Source organism: Hyla sarda, chromosome 5 (genome assembly GCF_029499605.1).
Source record: "Hyla sarda isolate aHylSar1 chromosome 5, aHylSar1.hap1, whole genome shotgun sequence".
Lineage (NCBI taxonomy): Eukaryota > Metazoa > Chordata > Amphibia > Anura > Hylidae > Hyla > Hyla sarda.
Genome location: NC_079193.1, coordinates 44,462,958 through 44,479,155, shown reverse-complemented (window position 1 = coordinate 44,479,155; position 16,198 = coordinate 44,462,958).

Here is a 16,198-nt window from a genome sequence, read left to right as displayed (position 1 = left end):
CCAGACCACTGGGCCAATTTCAGAGGCCAACCAAAGTATCACTTATAATACTTATAGTTTTGTACACTTAGATTACTAATTAGTAATATGGGTACATAAATCTGAGCACTATACAAGTCCGATGTCTCTAAATAAGGCAGGAAACGTTGCTCTGGGTAACCTGTAAATAAAATGCGATAACCTGCTATAAGTACACATGCAGGCTCCTGAAGGGCTATTGTAGTGCTGTGAATAGAGTCTTTACTCACAGGTCCCCAATGCAATCCAGTGAGCGCTAAACCCACAGTGGCAAGGAGCCGTGCCATACCGCCGACTACACGAAAGCGCAGAGAAGAGGGCGGTATTGCACCCCCCACTGCATGTTTAGTGCTCCATCTGCGAGATCCTGACCGGGCGAAGAACCGTAAAGCGGGCCGCTTTCTTTGCAGGTACTTGGGCATGTGGATAGTTGTTTACAGGGCTATATATGTTTTTCTCTAGGTCATCGCTGGGTTGCATGGGGACCTGTGAGTAAAGACTATTCACAGCACTACATAGCCCTGCTGCAGGAGTCTGCATATGTACTTATAGCAGGTTTTCACATTTTATTTACAGGTTACTCAATACTTTGGTTGGCCCAGTGATCTGGCTTTATATTTTGGTCTCTCCTGAGAACACCATGTTATTGAGGTAGAAACGCGTTGAGAGCCATACAGAGTTGGTTGCTATTGGTGACCTCAAGCCTTGACAATAGCTTTGTCACCAATTTATATCAGTAACCTGGTCAGTTTTATTGTATATTTTGATTTCACTTGAGCACTTTTTTGTGTAATTTTAATGCAGGGTTTTAGGCCCCTCCCCACTGTACTTGTAAATCTTCTGAAGTACTATCTTGTAATACACTGCATGATATCAACTGAAATCATGACTTGGAATGTTGATTTTGAAAAACCTTCTAAAGCAAAAGTCGCAATGAAAAGTCTCAAAACAGCATCTGAGACAAACGGTGAGACAAATGTACACCACAAAACCAAGGTTAAGGCTAAGTTTCTACTTGGTTTTTTTGTGGCCCAAAAAAAATGCAAGAAAAAAATGCAAGATAAAATGCCACAGTATTTTCCTTGCATTTTTTGCATTTGAGTGGAAATTGCATTTTTGGCCCCTTTGGTGTTTTTTTTAGTACCCAAAATTTGATGGGTACCAAAAAAATAAATAAATAAAAAAAATTAAAAAAAAGGATGCAGTGGTGATGAAAAAAAATGTATTTAACGAAGTTTTTATTTTTTTTTAGAAATAAATTAAAATACATTTTTAATAAAGTGTGTGTGTTTCCCTTTTTTTCTCTCTCTATTTTTTTACATTTTAGGTAGTACTACTACTCCGAGCATGGAAAAAACCATGTTCCATGAGGGGAGTAGTAGTACCTGTACTAATAGACATATTGCCCAATGCAATCGTCCATAATATTGCAGAGATGCAGAGCGGCTCTATACAGCACTCACATCTCTGCACTATACTCCGGCCAGTGATGTGATATTTTCTGCCCAGAGTGGGGATTGGCCGGATGGTTGCAGCCAATCACCACTCTCTGAGGGAAATATGAATGAGTGAGGAGTCACATCACTGGCCGGAGTACAGAGCAGAGATGCGAGCACTGTAGAGTGCCGCTCCGCATCTCTTCAATAGATAGGATGATCGCATCAGGTGTCAGGAGTGATACCTGCTGTGACCTGTCCTTAACTGCAGGTACTACTACTCCCATCATGGAGCACGCTCTGCTCCATGCTGGGAGTTGTAGTACCTGCATTAATAGACAGATCGCAGTGCGTGTAACTTCTGACATCCGATGCAATTGGCCTGTATAATGTATAGATGCAGCCTCCGCTCTTCTATGGTCCCCTGCACTGACGTATATATACACCTATTCATATTTCCCACAGAGAGCTGTGATTGGCTGGAACCGTATGGTGTATATATACGGCAGTGCAGGGGACCATAGAAGAGCAGCTGCCAGCACCTATACATTATACAGGAGTATCGCAACGGACCCAGGGCGATCTCTCAATTAGCACAGGTACTACTACTCCCATCATGGAACAGTGTGTTCCATGCTGGGAGTAGTAGTAATACCTAACAAAAATTTAAAATTAAAGAAAAAAAGTGAAACACACATTCACTACATTTTTTATTATTGTCGGCTATACTTTTTGTGCCCTGCCCGCCCACATAAATGTATCCCTGTTTTAAAAATGTATAAAAATGTTGTTATAAAAAGAAAAATGTCGTCACTACTGTATCTTTTTTTTTAATGGTACCCTACGAAATTTTATTTAAAAAAACGCCTTCAGAAACGCCAAAGTTAAAACCCACATGTCGTTTTTCTTGGCATTTTTTCACTCCCAAAAACGCTGTTGGCTCAACATGCTGCGACTTTGCAAAACTGCCAAGGAGCTAAAAAAAAAGAGTAAAAAACAGCAAAAGGATAAAAAAAAACGCCAAACTGAAAAAAGAATTTGCGATTTCTCATTGATTTACAGCGAACATCTGGTTGAGCGTTTTTTGGCCAATAAAACGCCATGCGGCAGAATTGGCGTTTTTCAAACTATAAAGTTCTTCAGTTTTAAAGAGCCGTTATAATGTTCCGTTATGAAAACCCTTAAAAACGGCTATTAAACGGCCATTACAAAATCCCATTAAAGTCTATGGGATTTTTACATTCTCCGTTTTAACCCGTCATAGCCCGTTATTAATAACGGACCTTATTTTGTGATGGGAGAAAAATAGCGCATGTACCGTTTTTTCTCCCGTCACAAATAAAGTCCGTTATTAATAACGGGCTATGACGGGTTAAAATGGAGAATGTAAAAATCCCATAGACTTTAATGGGATTTTGTAATGGCCGTTTTTAAGGGTTTTCATAATGAAACATTATAACAGCTCTTTAAAACAGAAGAACTTTATAGTATGAAAGCAGCCTAAAACCAATGATAAATTCCCCCTTTATGTTCTGAAGCAATGAGAGTAAAATTTCCCTCCCAATAGTGGACAGTTTTTATTCCCCCGGCAGAGTCCCATAAGACAATGTATTTGCACCCTCTGAATAGGGGACATTCCCAATAGCAGATGCAGACACACCCAATAGGGGACAAAACACTCCCAATAGGGGACAACCAGGCTCATGTGCCGGCCCTACCTTGTACACAGGGCCGCCATCCGGTGGTACAGCCAATACCCCAGTAAGGGGCCCAGGCCCCCACTGCACCAGCCCCAGCACAGAAGACCAATGTTTAAACAGTGATCTCCTGCTTCTGTATGTCCACCAGCCACAACATTCACCCCTCTCCTTCACTGATCCCCCCCTGTGCCACTTTATTTGCCCAGTGCCAAATCATCCCCCCTTTACTACCCCGTGTCACATAATTTCCTCTTGATCCCCCCTGTGCTATTTCATTCCCCGTTTATTACCCTGTGTGCAAATTCATCATCCCCTCATTCCCCCCTTTATAACCTTGTGCCACTTCATAAAGGGGGAGGGGGTGATGAATTTATACAGAGGGTAATGAAGTGGGGAATGAAATGGCACAGGGGGGGGATCAAGGGGAAATGATGTGACACAGGGGGTAAGGGGGGATAATTTGGCACAAGGCACAGGGGAAATAAGGTGGCACAGGGTATAACGGGGAAGGATATGATACAGGGGAGGGATAAGGGGCGATTATACGTCACTGGGAGACTCTACTGTGATATTGCTTTTTTTCATGTTTTATAGGTAATTACACTCTGGAGCAAATACAATACAGTATTCAGTAATCTAGAAAGATTTTTTAGTCTTTTTTCCCCAATAGGGGACATATCTCAATAGCGGACAATTTTTTATTCCCCGTGAGTGTCCACTATTGGGAGATTCTACTGTACTGTATTCACATTATGCAGGTGTATGTAGACTTTTTAAGATATGCTATACCTACCTGGCCACCTATTAACATAACAACCTATCTGACTAACTACTTCACGCGCATACAGTTGAAAGCCACCTCTCAGTGTGATTAATAAAGAGGGGAAAATAATGAATAGGGGAAGGTGCTGCCTAGTGCTGTTACCAAATTTTAAACTGGGCGAATAGACAAAAAGAGGTGAACCTGCTCACCTGGTGATGTTGGGGTAAAGGCTCAACACCTTGATGTTCATAGAATTATAGATGGTATCGTGGTTGCCACCGACCCGGGTCCATCCACTGTGGAGGTCCTGAATTGCATCCATGGACTTAAAAAAGGGGGCTTGGACCTCCGAAACAAGTTTTCAGTGAATAAAATCCCTTTGTTATTTTATAAGTGTGTCCGTGGTTACTTCCAGTCATCACTGGTGAGCGCCACTTTTTCTTTTAGTCGGACGCTCCAGCAGTCGGGTTCACTGCAATTCAGGTCCTCTCAGTATGAGCCACATCTGCAGCCAACACTGAGAGGAGACCCCTGACCTTCTCAGTACAGGAGTCATTGACATCACTCATTGGTGCCTGCATTGGGGAGGAAGAAGCATGCGATGCATCAGATCAGAGACTGCTGCGTGAGACATGATGAGGTAAGCATAAGTTTGGAGGGTGTTTTGGCATTTTTTTCTGCATTCTTGGTGGTTTGTAGGTGCGGGAGGTGGAATGTGAGTGCAGCTTGCTATCTAGCACCATTATTCCCTACCTGGCTAGCTACCAACATTGATATGTACAGGCTACCTACCAACATAACTACTTACCTGGCTTCTTACCCACATAGCTACCTTACTGGCTACTAATCACCCTAATTACCTGGCTACCTACCAACATAGCTATCCACCTAAATATCTACCTACATATCTAGCTATCTACCAACATAATTACTTGCCTGGCTACCTACCAACATAGCTATTTACCTATCTACGTAACTAGCTACCTACCAACATAGCTATCTACATGACGACCTGACCAACATGTCTGCCTACCTACCTACCTATTTACATGCCTATCTACATAGCTAGTTACCTAGCTACTTGGCCGCCTACCTACCTAATTACTTACCTAGCTACTTATTTATCTACCTAGTTACTTAGCTACCTACCTACCCATCCACATATTTACCTACCCACTTACGTACTTAGCTGCCTGCCTACCTACATACTTGGCTCCCTATCTATTTACATAGCTACCTACCTAGCTATCTGGCTACCAAACTACCTACATAGCTACCTACCTAGCTATGAACCTTCCTACCTTGTTACCTACCTGGTTACCTACCTACCATTCCAATTTATTTACCTAGCTACTTTGCTACCCCACTACCAACACATTTACCTAACCTAATAAAGTAACTAACTGCTGTGGAACATACCTACCTTCCTATTATGGGGATAAACCTACTTAATGGGTGATCTATTAACCTAGGCACTTTTATTTTGCAGGACACCAAGGGGGAAGGGGGGTGGGGCGTGCATTATTACAGTTCGGAGGCCTATAGATGGGACAATTGGAAAAATGTCGAGTCTAAGATGTTTGTCCTGCAGATGCTGAAGTTTTGGCTGGAAGAAATCGTCATGGCAGTCTGAGCCTGATGAAGAAGAAAATGAAAGAGGACGCCACAGATCAGGGGCGCAAGGTACACTTCTATTCCTATATTAGTCAAAGGCTGTCCAAGCATGCTGAGAGTTGTGGTTTGCAACAGCTGTAGGCACCCTGGTTAGGAAGCACTGCTCTATAAAGATGAATGGAAGCATCAGAAACAGCCAAACACTCTGACACATCAATTTCAATAAAGAACGGCTGTGTAGGCATGGGCAATTCTCTGGCTGGGGAACCTGGCTCCCTCATTTTCACCCTTTGTATCGTCTTGTTATCCATTTAAATGTATGTGTACATCTGATATATAGTCTATGAGGCGTTCACCAACATGGGGTTTCTGTGTAGGAACAATTTAAGTGGCTATGAAACAACAGCAATAGTTTCAAATTAGTTGTGATGTCATCACTTTCATGCTGCTTGAACCACTTTTCATTGGCAGCTTCTCCTTACCCTGTCGACCTTGATTGATTGTTCTTTCCCTATACCCAGACAGGAAGCGACTCATCAATTAAGGTTAGAGTGGTGGGGAGAAGCCTCTGGCTTATATAAAAAAAATAAATAAAAAAAAAAAAGACCACTAGGGGTCCCCATTCCATCCAGAAGTCAATCTTGTTTGGCTGAAGCATCATCTTTGTCCCAGCTAAAGCATAGGCAGGAACAAAATCAAGAAAGTGAGGGCGGGACTAGCACTCCTCACAAAATCAAGAAAGTGAGGGCGGGACTAGCACTGTGCTCACTCCTGTCCTATCAGGCTGCAGCATGAAAACAGAGAGGAGGAGGTTACAGAGCAGCCTGCAGTGATTGGATGAAGATACCCAGCACAGCAGACTCAGGGAGGAAGTGAATGCATGGTGAGTGAGGGCAGGCTCAGTGCTTGCCTCGGATACGCCCCTTCCTGAGCAGTGGATGTCAGAATGATTGAGCAGCAGGGATCTGTGAGCCAAATACAGAAGCTAATCACTTACAATAATAACCCAAAGGGTGGTCAAGGGCCAAAGCCACAATATATCCAAACCCCAACTACTGCCACTATATACCTCTTGAGAACGCCATTGTAACGGCTAAACATGTAGAGGTTGGCATGTTGTTTCTGTTTTAAAGGACACACAGATGGGCTTGTGTTTGCGGTGAACTGCAGTACTGCATATACCTGAGCTCTAAAGAGGTGATCTCTGAGTTTATCACTGTTATTTACGTACTACCCTGTCCCTGTGTCAGTTTTAACTTTCACTTTTTTTTTTTTTTTAATTGACACTTAATAAAAGTTACATTTTAGTGTTGATTATTTAGGTTTATCTTTTTTTTTTTTTACCCCAGGCTTCGGCCCTGGGATTTGGAAATACAGAAGCCAGACACATAAAAAGACAGTAAAGCATCTGCATGACCTAGTGAGTAACATAGAGAAGCATTATCTTTTTTCTGTGATATGACAGGTACGCTTTAACCATGTGATGCATATTTTTTTGTGTCATCGTGGTGTAACCTTAAAACAAATGAGATATTATAAATGCTGCCATTTAGTTTCACGACTACAACCTACTTGTGATGTCCCATCAGATTATTGGACAGAAACACAGTTGTCATATCACAATGTTCTTATACCTGACTGAATTGCTCGTGATATGACGTCACACCAACGTACCAGACGCTCGCTTGTGACGTCACACCAACGTACCAGACGCTCGCTTGTGACGTCTCACCAACTCATCAGACGCTCACTTGTGACGTCACACCAACGTACCAGACGCTCGCTTGTGACGTCTCACCAACTCATCAGACGCTCACTTGTGACGTCACACCAACGTACCAGACGCTCACTTGTGACGTCACACCAACGTACCAGACGCTCACTTGTGACGTCACACCAACGTACCAGACGCTCACTTGTGACGTCACCCCAACGTACCAGACGCTCACTTGTGACGTCACCCCAACGTACCAGACGCTCACTTGTGACGTCACACCAACGTACCAGACGCTCACTTGTGACGTCACACCAACGTACCAGACGCTCACTTGTGACGTCACACCAACGTACCAGACGCTCACTTGTGACTTCACAGCAACGTACCAGACGCTCACTTGTGACGTCACACCAACGTACCAGACGCTCACTTGTGACGTTACACCAACATACCAGACGCTCACTTGTGATGTCACACCAACGTAACAGACGCTCACTTGTAACGTCACACCAACTGACCTGGCGCTCCCTTGTGACGTCACATCAACTCACCAGACGCTCCCTTGTGACGTCACACCAACGTACCAGACGCTCTCTTGTGACGTCACACCAACGTACCAGACGCTCACTTGTGACGTCACACCAACGTACCAGACGCTCACTTGTGACGTCACACCAACGTACCAGACGCTCACTTGTGACGTCACACCAACGTACCAGACGCTCACTTGTGACTTCACACCAACGTACCAGACGCTCACTTGTGACGTCACACCAACGTACCAGACGCTCACTTGTGACGTTACACCAACATACCAGACGCTCACTTGTGATGTCACACCAACGTACCAGACGCTCACTTGTGACGTCACACCAACTGACCTGGCGCTCCCTTGTGACGTCACATCATCTCACCAGACGCTCCCTTGTGACGTCACATCAACTCACCAGACGCTCTCTTGTGACGTCACACCAACGTACCAGACGCTCACTTGTGACGTCACACCAACGTACCAGACGCTCACTTGTGACGTCACACCAACGTACCAGACGCTCACTTGTGACGTCACACCAACGTACCAGACGCTCACTTGTGACGTCACACCAACGTACCAGACGCTCACTTGTGACGTTACACCAACATACCAGACGCTCACTTGTGATGTCACACCAACGTAACAGACGCTCACTTGTAACGTCACAACAACGTACCAGACACTCCCTTGTGACATCACACCAACTGACCTGGCGCTCCCTTGTGACGTCACATCATCTCACCAGTCGCTCCCTTGTGACGTCACATCAACTCACCAGACGCTCTCTTGTGACGTCACACCAACGTACCGGACGCTCACTTGTGACGTCACACCAACGTACCAGACGCTCACTTGTAACGTCACAACAACGTACCAGACACTCCCTTTGTGACATCACACCAACTCACCTGGCGCTCCCTTGTGACGTCACATCATCTCACCAGACGCTCCCTTGTGACGTCACACCAACTCACCCGACGCTCTCTTGTGACGTCACACCAACTTACCTGACACTCACTTGTGACGTCCGTAATAAAACCCCATTTACAATCACAGCAGCCTACCAGTAAGAAACACACCTAAGATGTCACAACTTCTTCCCAGACAAAGCCATTTGTTACATCCCAGAAGAGCCGATCACGTTATAGAAACACATTTATGATGTCATGTAACTAATGTGCCTAAAAGCATCTTGTGATACCACAGTAGTTTACCCAGGGTAAGACACTAACAACAGAGGGGACTGGACAAGAACAGGTGATGCTGATCTGATAACAGTGGGTGCCAGCTATAGACCCCCTCATTTATGGCTCTCCAGAAAATCCCCAATCGTATCAATCCACCAATAATTGTGGGGCATGGATATGAAGGAGCATAGAGGCTTAAACATCATCTTATACACACAAGATGGCAGTGGGCAATCTTTCCTGCAGAACCTCTTTGCACCTAATAGTATGAGCGCCCCTGTGTATTAGTACTAGTAAGTGATTAGGTTTTAGAAGTTATTAAAACTTAATAGAAATCCTGATAGAGGTGCGCCCTCTGGTGGAATTACATAGAGCGGAATTTCCAAACCAATGCACCTCCAGCTGTTGCAAAACTACAACTCCCAGCATGCCAGGACAGCCTTTGGCTGTCCTGGCATGCTGAGAGTTGTAGTTTTGCAACAGCCGGAGGCACCCTAGTTGCAAAACACTGACAGAGTGACCTTTCCCAGTATAAAAACAAGATCTTCATTCCACACACAAGCGCTGGTGCTTGGTTAAAATACCCGAAGCTACAGTTACTATTAGTTCACGTTACGGCTCATTTATTTAGGCATTAACCACTGTTCTAAACCAAACTCGACGGTTTAATCAAAGCAAATTACTCAAAGTGGCAGATTCACGGGAATGGATTCTGCACCAGATTAGAAGGGAGCAACTATTAGAAGGTGCGAGTCCGTCTACTGCAGTTTCTTTTACTCATTTAAAAGGAGATTTATCAAGCACCATATATTTTTTTTTTTTGCGTAAAAAAGTTGCACGTATGACTTTCCTATACATGCTGCGATGATTGATTTTTGCTTATTCAGAAGCACATTTCTGAAATCTGCTCACCTTAGTATTTTTACTTTGCAGTGGTCATGTATTTATCAAATGTGATAAACGCTATTTTTGAAGAAAAAAAAAAAGTTGCATCTCCATTTAAAAGTTGCATATGTATTCCAGGTCCAACCTGGCTTACAGAAAGTGCATACATCTGAAGAAAAGGACATTAAAAGGGCAATTTTTTTTTTTTTAATGAACTGGTGCCAGAAAGTTAAACAGATTTGTAAATTACTTCTATTAAAAAATCTTTACCCTTCCAGTACTTTTTAGCAGCTGTATGCTACAGAGGAAATTCTGTTCTTTATTAATTTCTTTTTTGTTTTGTCCACAGTGCCCTCTGACACCTGATGTCCGTATCAGGAACTGTCCAGAGCAGGAGAAAATACCCATAGCAAACCTATGCTGCTCTGGACAGTTCCTGATATGGGCATCAGGTGTCAGCAGAGAGCACTGTGGACAAGACAAAAAAGAAATTCATAAAGAACAGAATTTCCTCTGTATCATATAGCTGCTAAAAAGTACTGGAAGGGTAAAGATTTTTTAATAGAAATAATTTACAAAACTGATGTAAAGGAAGCAGAAATTCATCAGGCACCGCAGCACTGCCTATAACAGCGTATACGGGAGGAGATCACACCTGTAATGAATGGACCGCTGCTCTTAAGTCTCTTGTAGCCGGGGGTGCTCACTAAATAATGCAAGCGACGGGCAACCAAATCTAGAAGTGGTAGAAATGAGTGGCACTCACCCAAAGAATGACTTTAGAAATTCAGGAACAGAATTTCTAAAGTCATTCTTGGGGTGAGTGCCACTCATTTCTACCACTTCTAGATTTGGTTGCCTTCGCTTGCATTATTTAGTGAGCACCCCCGGCTACAAGAGACTTAAGAGCAGCGGTCCATTCATTACAGGTGTGATCTCCTCCCGTATACGCTGTTATAGGCAGTGCTGCAGTGCCTGGTGAATTTCTGCTTCCTTTACATCCTGTTTGAAACTGTGCACTGATTCACATTTGCACCATGAGCACGCAAAACGCATCTGCCGTGGGAGATATGGTGAACATGATTAGAGTCTGAACAGACACCTGAAACCATGGGATCAGAGCAGGTCGAGTAGATGCAGGGGCATACTTTCAGTCTTGTGACTCACAGGATGACCTCCTGAATTCAAGTACTAAAAACCTTGAGCATCGGGTTTATTTCTTAGGTGAAAAAGTGCGACTGTACTGGACTATTAAATCATTAAATGCATACATAGAAAGCCAACGTGTGCCACGGGGCTTACGAGCTTACAAAGCTCCTTCTCAGTTCACGGAGGATGCAGCTTTTGTTACGGCATGGCAGCAGGCATATTTGGAACACTTCCATAAATTGCAACTGTTAGTACTCCGTAAAATTGAAATGGAATATGTACGCGTCACCGAAGAACTTTGCCGCGCCAAAAACGCACTAAAGACGCGTCTGTCTGAGGACAAGTTTACTGTCTCTATGAAGAACCTGGAGAGGAAATTAGCCACTCTTCAGATTGACATAAAGGAATTGAAGCGCGATAAGTATGTACGCGATAAAAATGACTTTGAGACTAACCAAATCTTCATGTGGAAGAATGCTCCGAGTGCTAATAGGTTCAACAGGAGGAGAAATGTAAACCAAAAACGTCCAGCTGAAAAGAAGTCCCACAAAAAAGCCACTGATTTCCTGACAACTGAGTCAGATTCTAGTCCTTCTGACCAAACTGGCGATGAGACTGAGGCCGGTAGCTCAAGTGCAGCAGGTACCTCTAGAACCAACACTGCGACCCCTTTGGGGGACAGACTCGTAAGAGAAGAACGAGACGTGGAAGGGGTAGAAAAAAGAGAGAATCGGAGGTCCCCCATAAAACGAAAGAACATCAGTTGGCGGACTTAACCACTAAACCGGACAATGGGTTTAACCTTACTGACACTGAGTTGGATTCAGACTGTCTTGGGGTTATTCCTAGGGGACTGAACTTCGGCCTGCATGAGGCCTTTGACCGGGACTTTTTCACTATAGCATTAAAAAAAAGCATTAAAATTTTTTTTAATGCACAAAGCATTAAAAAAAAATTTTTTGCACGAGCACAAAAAGGAGGTTATCATAAAAAGCCTATGTTGGCATTAGAGGGAGAGAAACCCTGCAATATCTCCTCCTTGGGCTTTAGTGTCTTTAGCTTTAGTGTGTGAATTTACCAGCATTGATAGAGCTAACATTGAGTTACTCTCCAGCCTGATGGATGGGACTGAAGTGGAAAGTGACGTCCCTAGAGGACTATGCTCTGACAGTAGTCAAGAGCTACATTTTTTCCTGGTGGTAACAAATCCACTTTCAGTCCGCCCGTCATACAGGGCAGTAATGTTGATTTATTTCAACAAGCGGTCATGAAGGCCATGCAGGCGTTAATTTACCCCCCTCCTCAGAACAACCTTCCCCCCCAATGAAAAACGAGCCTTGGAATGGCTTAGTAAGAGAGAACAACTACATATTACAAAAGCAGACAAGGGGGGCACAGTAGTCTGGAGTGTCACAGCTTACAATGCTGAAGTAGATCGTCATCTTAGTGATGTTAATACATATATGAAATTAAAAGACAACCCTACCAGACATATTTTAGATCATCTAAAATAATTATTAAGATGTTATGTGGAAGGCTCCGTTATCAGTTAAAAAACTGCAGAAAAGTTAGTCCCCTTGTCACCAAAACCAGCTAAGTGGTATGTGTTACCAAAAGGTACACAAGAGTGTCACCCACCCTACAGGTAGGCCGATAGTGGCCGGTATAGGGTCTCCTACGGAGGCCCTATCAGGCTACTTAGAATGGCTTTTGGCCCCTCTTTTAAAATCTATTCCCACCCTGCTAAAAGACACAGGCGAATTACTGACAGCCTTTGAGGGCTTCTGCTGGAAAGACCCCTATAAATTGGTCTCCATTGATATTGAAAGCTTGTACACCCGCATCCCACACGGTGCGGGTGTACAAGCTTTGCGTTCTTTTCTCTCTCATGGAGATCGATCCCCCTAGGTTCATTGATTTTGTCTGTGAGTCACTCCTCTTCGTCCTACAGAACAACACATTTCTACTCGATGGTCAGTGGTACAGGCAGGCCCATGGCACAGCCATGGGCACACCTGTATCATGCACTTATGCAAATATATTTTTGACCATATTTGAACAGGAATTTATTTTTTCTACCAAGAATCCATTTATCCATTTCATTAAATATTATTTGAGATATGTGGATGATGTGTTGGTTGTATGGGATGGAGAGGAGTCGGACTTTGCTGCGTTTTTGCAGTATATGAACGAAAAAAAACACAGTGAACATGTTGTTCACTAGTGTTTTTGGCAATAAGACATTGGATTTTTTAGATGTCCATTTGGAGATTAAAAATGGTTCCCTGACAACATCAGGATACTGAAAGGAGACAGCAAAGAACGCCCTATTGCACAATGAGAGCTCACATCTCACACACGTTAAGAACAATATTCCTTATGGTCAGTTTTTACGACTAAAAAGAGTAAATAGCGATCCTAACACCTACCAGATGCAAGCAGAAGCCCTCACCACACGCCTTCTTGAACGTGGCTATCCTAGAAAAATAATTGAAAAAGCTTATGAAAAAATTGAAAAAAAGATACGTTCGGAGTTATTACCAGAGCCATTACCAGTAATACAGACAGACACTTCACTTTTTCTTTTGCCAACTCACCCCTTAATGATTTGATTCGTAAGGTCATCTATGATAACTGTTATTTCTTTAAAAATGATGAGGAGTTGGGAGTTTTGGCAAGAGAAAAACCTATAGTAACCTTTAGGAAATCTAAAACCTTAGGTGAGGTTATTAAAAAGAATAAAAATAGGAGGTCCCAGACAATTACCAACTGGCTGACAGACTCAGCTGAAAGGGAATTATCCTTGCAGGATATGCAATTACTGTAGTTATAATTTAGCCAAGAGAAATTTTTCCCTTGGCGGCTCTGAGATACATGTCAACCAATTGATAACTTGCAAATCCACCCACATCATTTATTGTTTAACATGCCCTTGCAAAAATTTTTATCTGGGCAAAATAAAACGTGCATTATGCACAAGGGTTAGAGAACACCTCTACTCCCTCAGGTCCGGAAAGGGGTCCCCCAGATTTGTCTCACATATGGCTGAAATCCATGGAGGCAGTCCTGTGGGGTTAAAATTTGCCGGCCTGGAGAGAGTGGGAGTGGCTCCAGTGGGTGAGGACAGGCATCGATATCTATTACAGCGTGAATCGCTGTGGATTCTCAAGCTGGATGCCGTCGGACTAAATGAAAGGCATGACTTTTCTTCTTTCCTGTGATAGTTACATTCTTTTCTTGCTTTTTCTAAATGTTTTTAAACATGCACATACTGTTATTATTGTTCACTATTTGCTCTGTGTACTTGTGATGTGTTATGTGAAGGTGTGTATTTAAGTGACCCACCTGCTTAGGGAAGGCGTACACCTGCAACCGGAAGAAGCGTCAGCATGACATGAAACTACTTGTTGCTCCGTGGTATGCCCCCGCTTCTGACCGTGGCTGCGGTCACTGTCCTTCCCGCTTGAAGACTTTCTTTTCCCTGTTACCTGTACGCTGCTACTTGGAATAAAAATCCTGTTCTTGAATTTCTAAAGTTATTCTTGCGGTGCGTGCCACTCATTTCTACCACTTCTATATTTAATTTACAAATCTGTTTAACTTTCTGGCACCAGTTGACTTTTAAAGACCTAGAAAAAACACCCACTTTAACAACTGTTCTTGTTCTGCATCATTCAAAAAAGCTACTACATTAATGTTATTATAGAAAAAAAAAATTATTTAACTTAATTTTAAGGTTGAAAATACACACTAAACACCTTGTTAATTTTAGGACAAGTATATGCTGGCGTACCAACTAAATTTTAAAATTAATGTTGTGTTAAAATAGAATAAGGCACAAAATAATTGTGTAAGAATTTTTACAGACTACGTAAATAACCCGTGTGTGTCACAACATTTTTTCCTAAAAAATAAAATAAATGTTTATGTGCCTGTTGGTACTGCGCTGTTTTCCTTCCTGATGTAAACTCCGGCCTCAACACAGCGACGCAAGACTCTGCCCACCAACATCCCATAATGCTGGCTCAAAATTAAACAAAAAAGCCTACAGAGTACGGATATTCATGATGCGGCATAGTATGTTTTTAATATTTTTTCATTTCTGAGGAGGGTGGATGGGTTGTTGCGGGATAGTTGGAGTGCAGCTATTTAGTGCCAGGCTGGCCAGTCAGGGTGTCGCCCGCTGCAGTACGCCTTCCCCTCCTCCTGTCACTCTCTAGAGCAACGCTACTGCTTATAAAGGGTAGATAAAGAACTTCGGCTTTTAAGATAAGGGAAAACTTTTCTGCTTTAAAAAAATGCTTTTGTAAGTAGGTTTCCCGAGTTTTGCTTACGTGTGATTTATTTATCAAGGCCGTGCACCTATTTGATATATAGGTCGCATGTAAGCAAAAAAATAAAATAAAATAGTCATATAAAAACCATACGTTTGAAAAGAATGAAAACTCTCCTTAGTTTGCTGCAGATTAGTAGTAATTTAGTAAACTCTCTGCCAGATGTAATTACATAGGGGGGAGAGGAAACGTTGCTGAGTTGCCCATAGCAACCAATCAGATCGCTTCTTTCATTTTTTAAAAGGCCTCTGAAAACTGAAAGAAGCGATCTGATTGGTTGCTATGGGCAACTCAGCAAATTTTCCTCCGGACAGATTTTAATAAATCTCCACCATTGATGGTATAATCCACAAAGAGCGGATACACGGTGCCTGGAGCCAAATCCACAGTAGAACATCTGTACCAGATCATGTGGATTTTTGTAATCTGGTGTAAATGTAGTAGAATCTCTCCTACAGTATAGATAGAGCCTGCCCCTTTCTAAACCAGGCTCTACCAATAGATCACAGATCACATAGATCAATGCAATAGAACTGCTTAAAAAATATTCAACTGGTGCCAGAAAATTAAACAGATGTGTAAATTACTTCTATTTAAAAATGTTCATCCTTCCAGTACTTATCAGCTGCTGTATGCTCCACAGGAAGTTCTTTTCTTTTTGAATTTCTTTTCTGTCTGACCACAGGGCTCTCTGCTGACAACTCTGTCCATGTCAGGAACTGTCCAGAGCAGGATAGGTTTGCTATGGGGTTTTTGCGCCTGCTCTGGACAGTTCCTGACATGGATAGAGGTGTCAGCAGAGAGCACTGTGGTCAGACAGAAAAGAAATTCAAAACGAACAGAACTTCCTGTGGAGCATA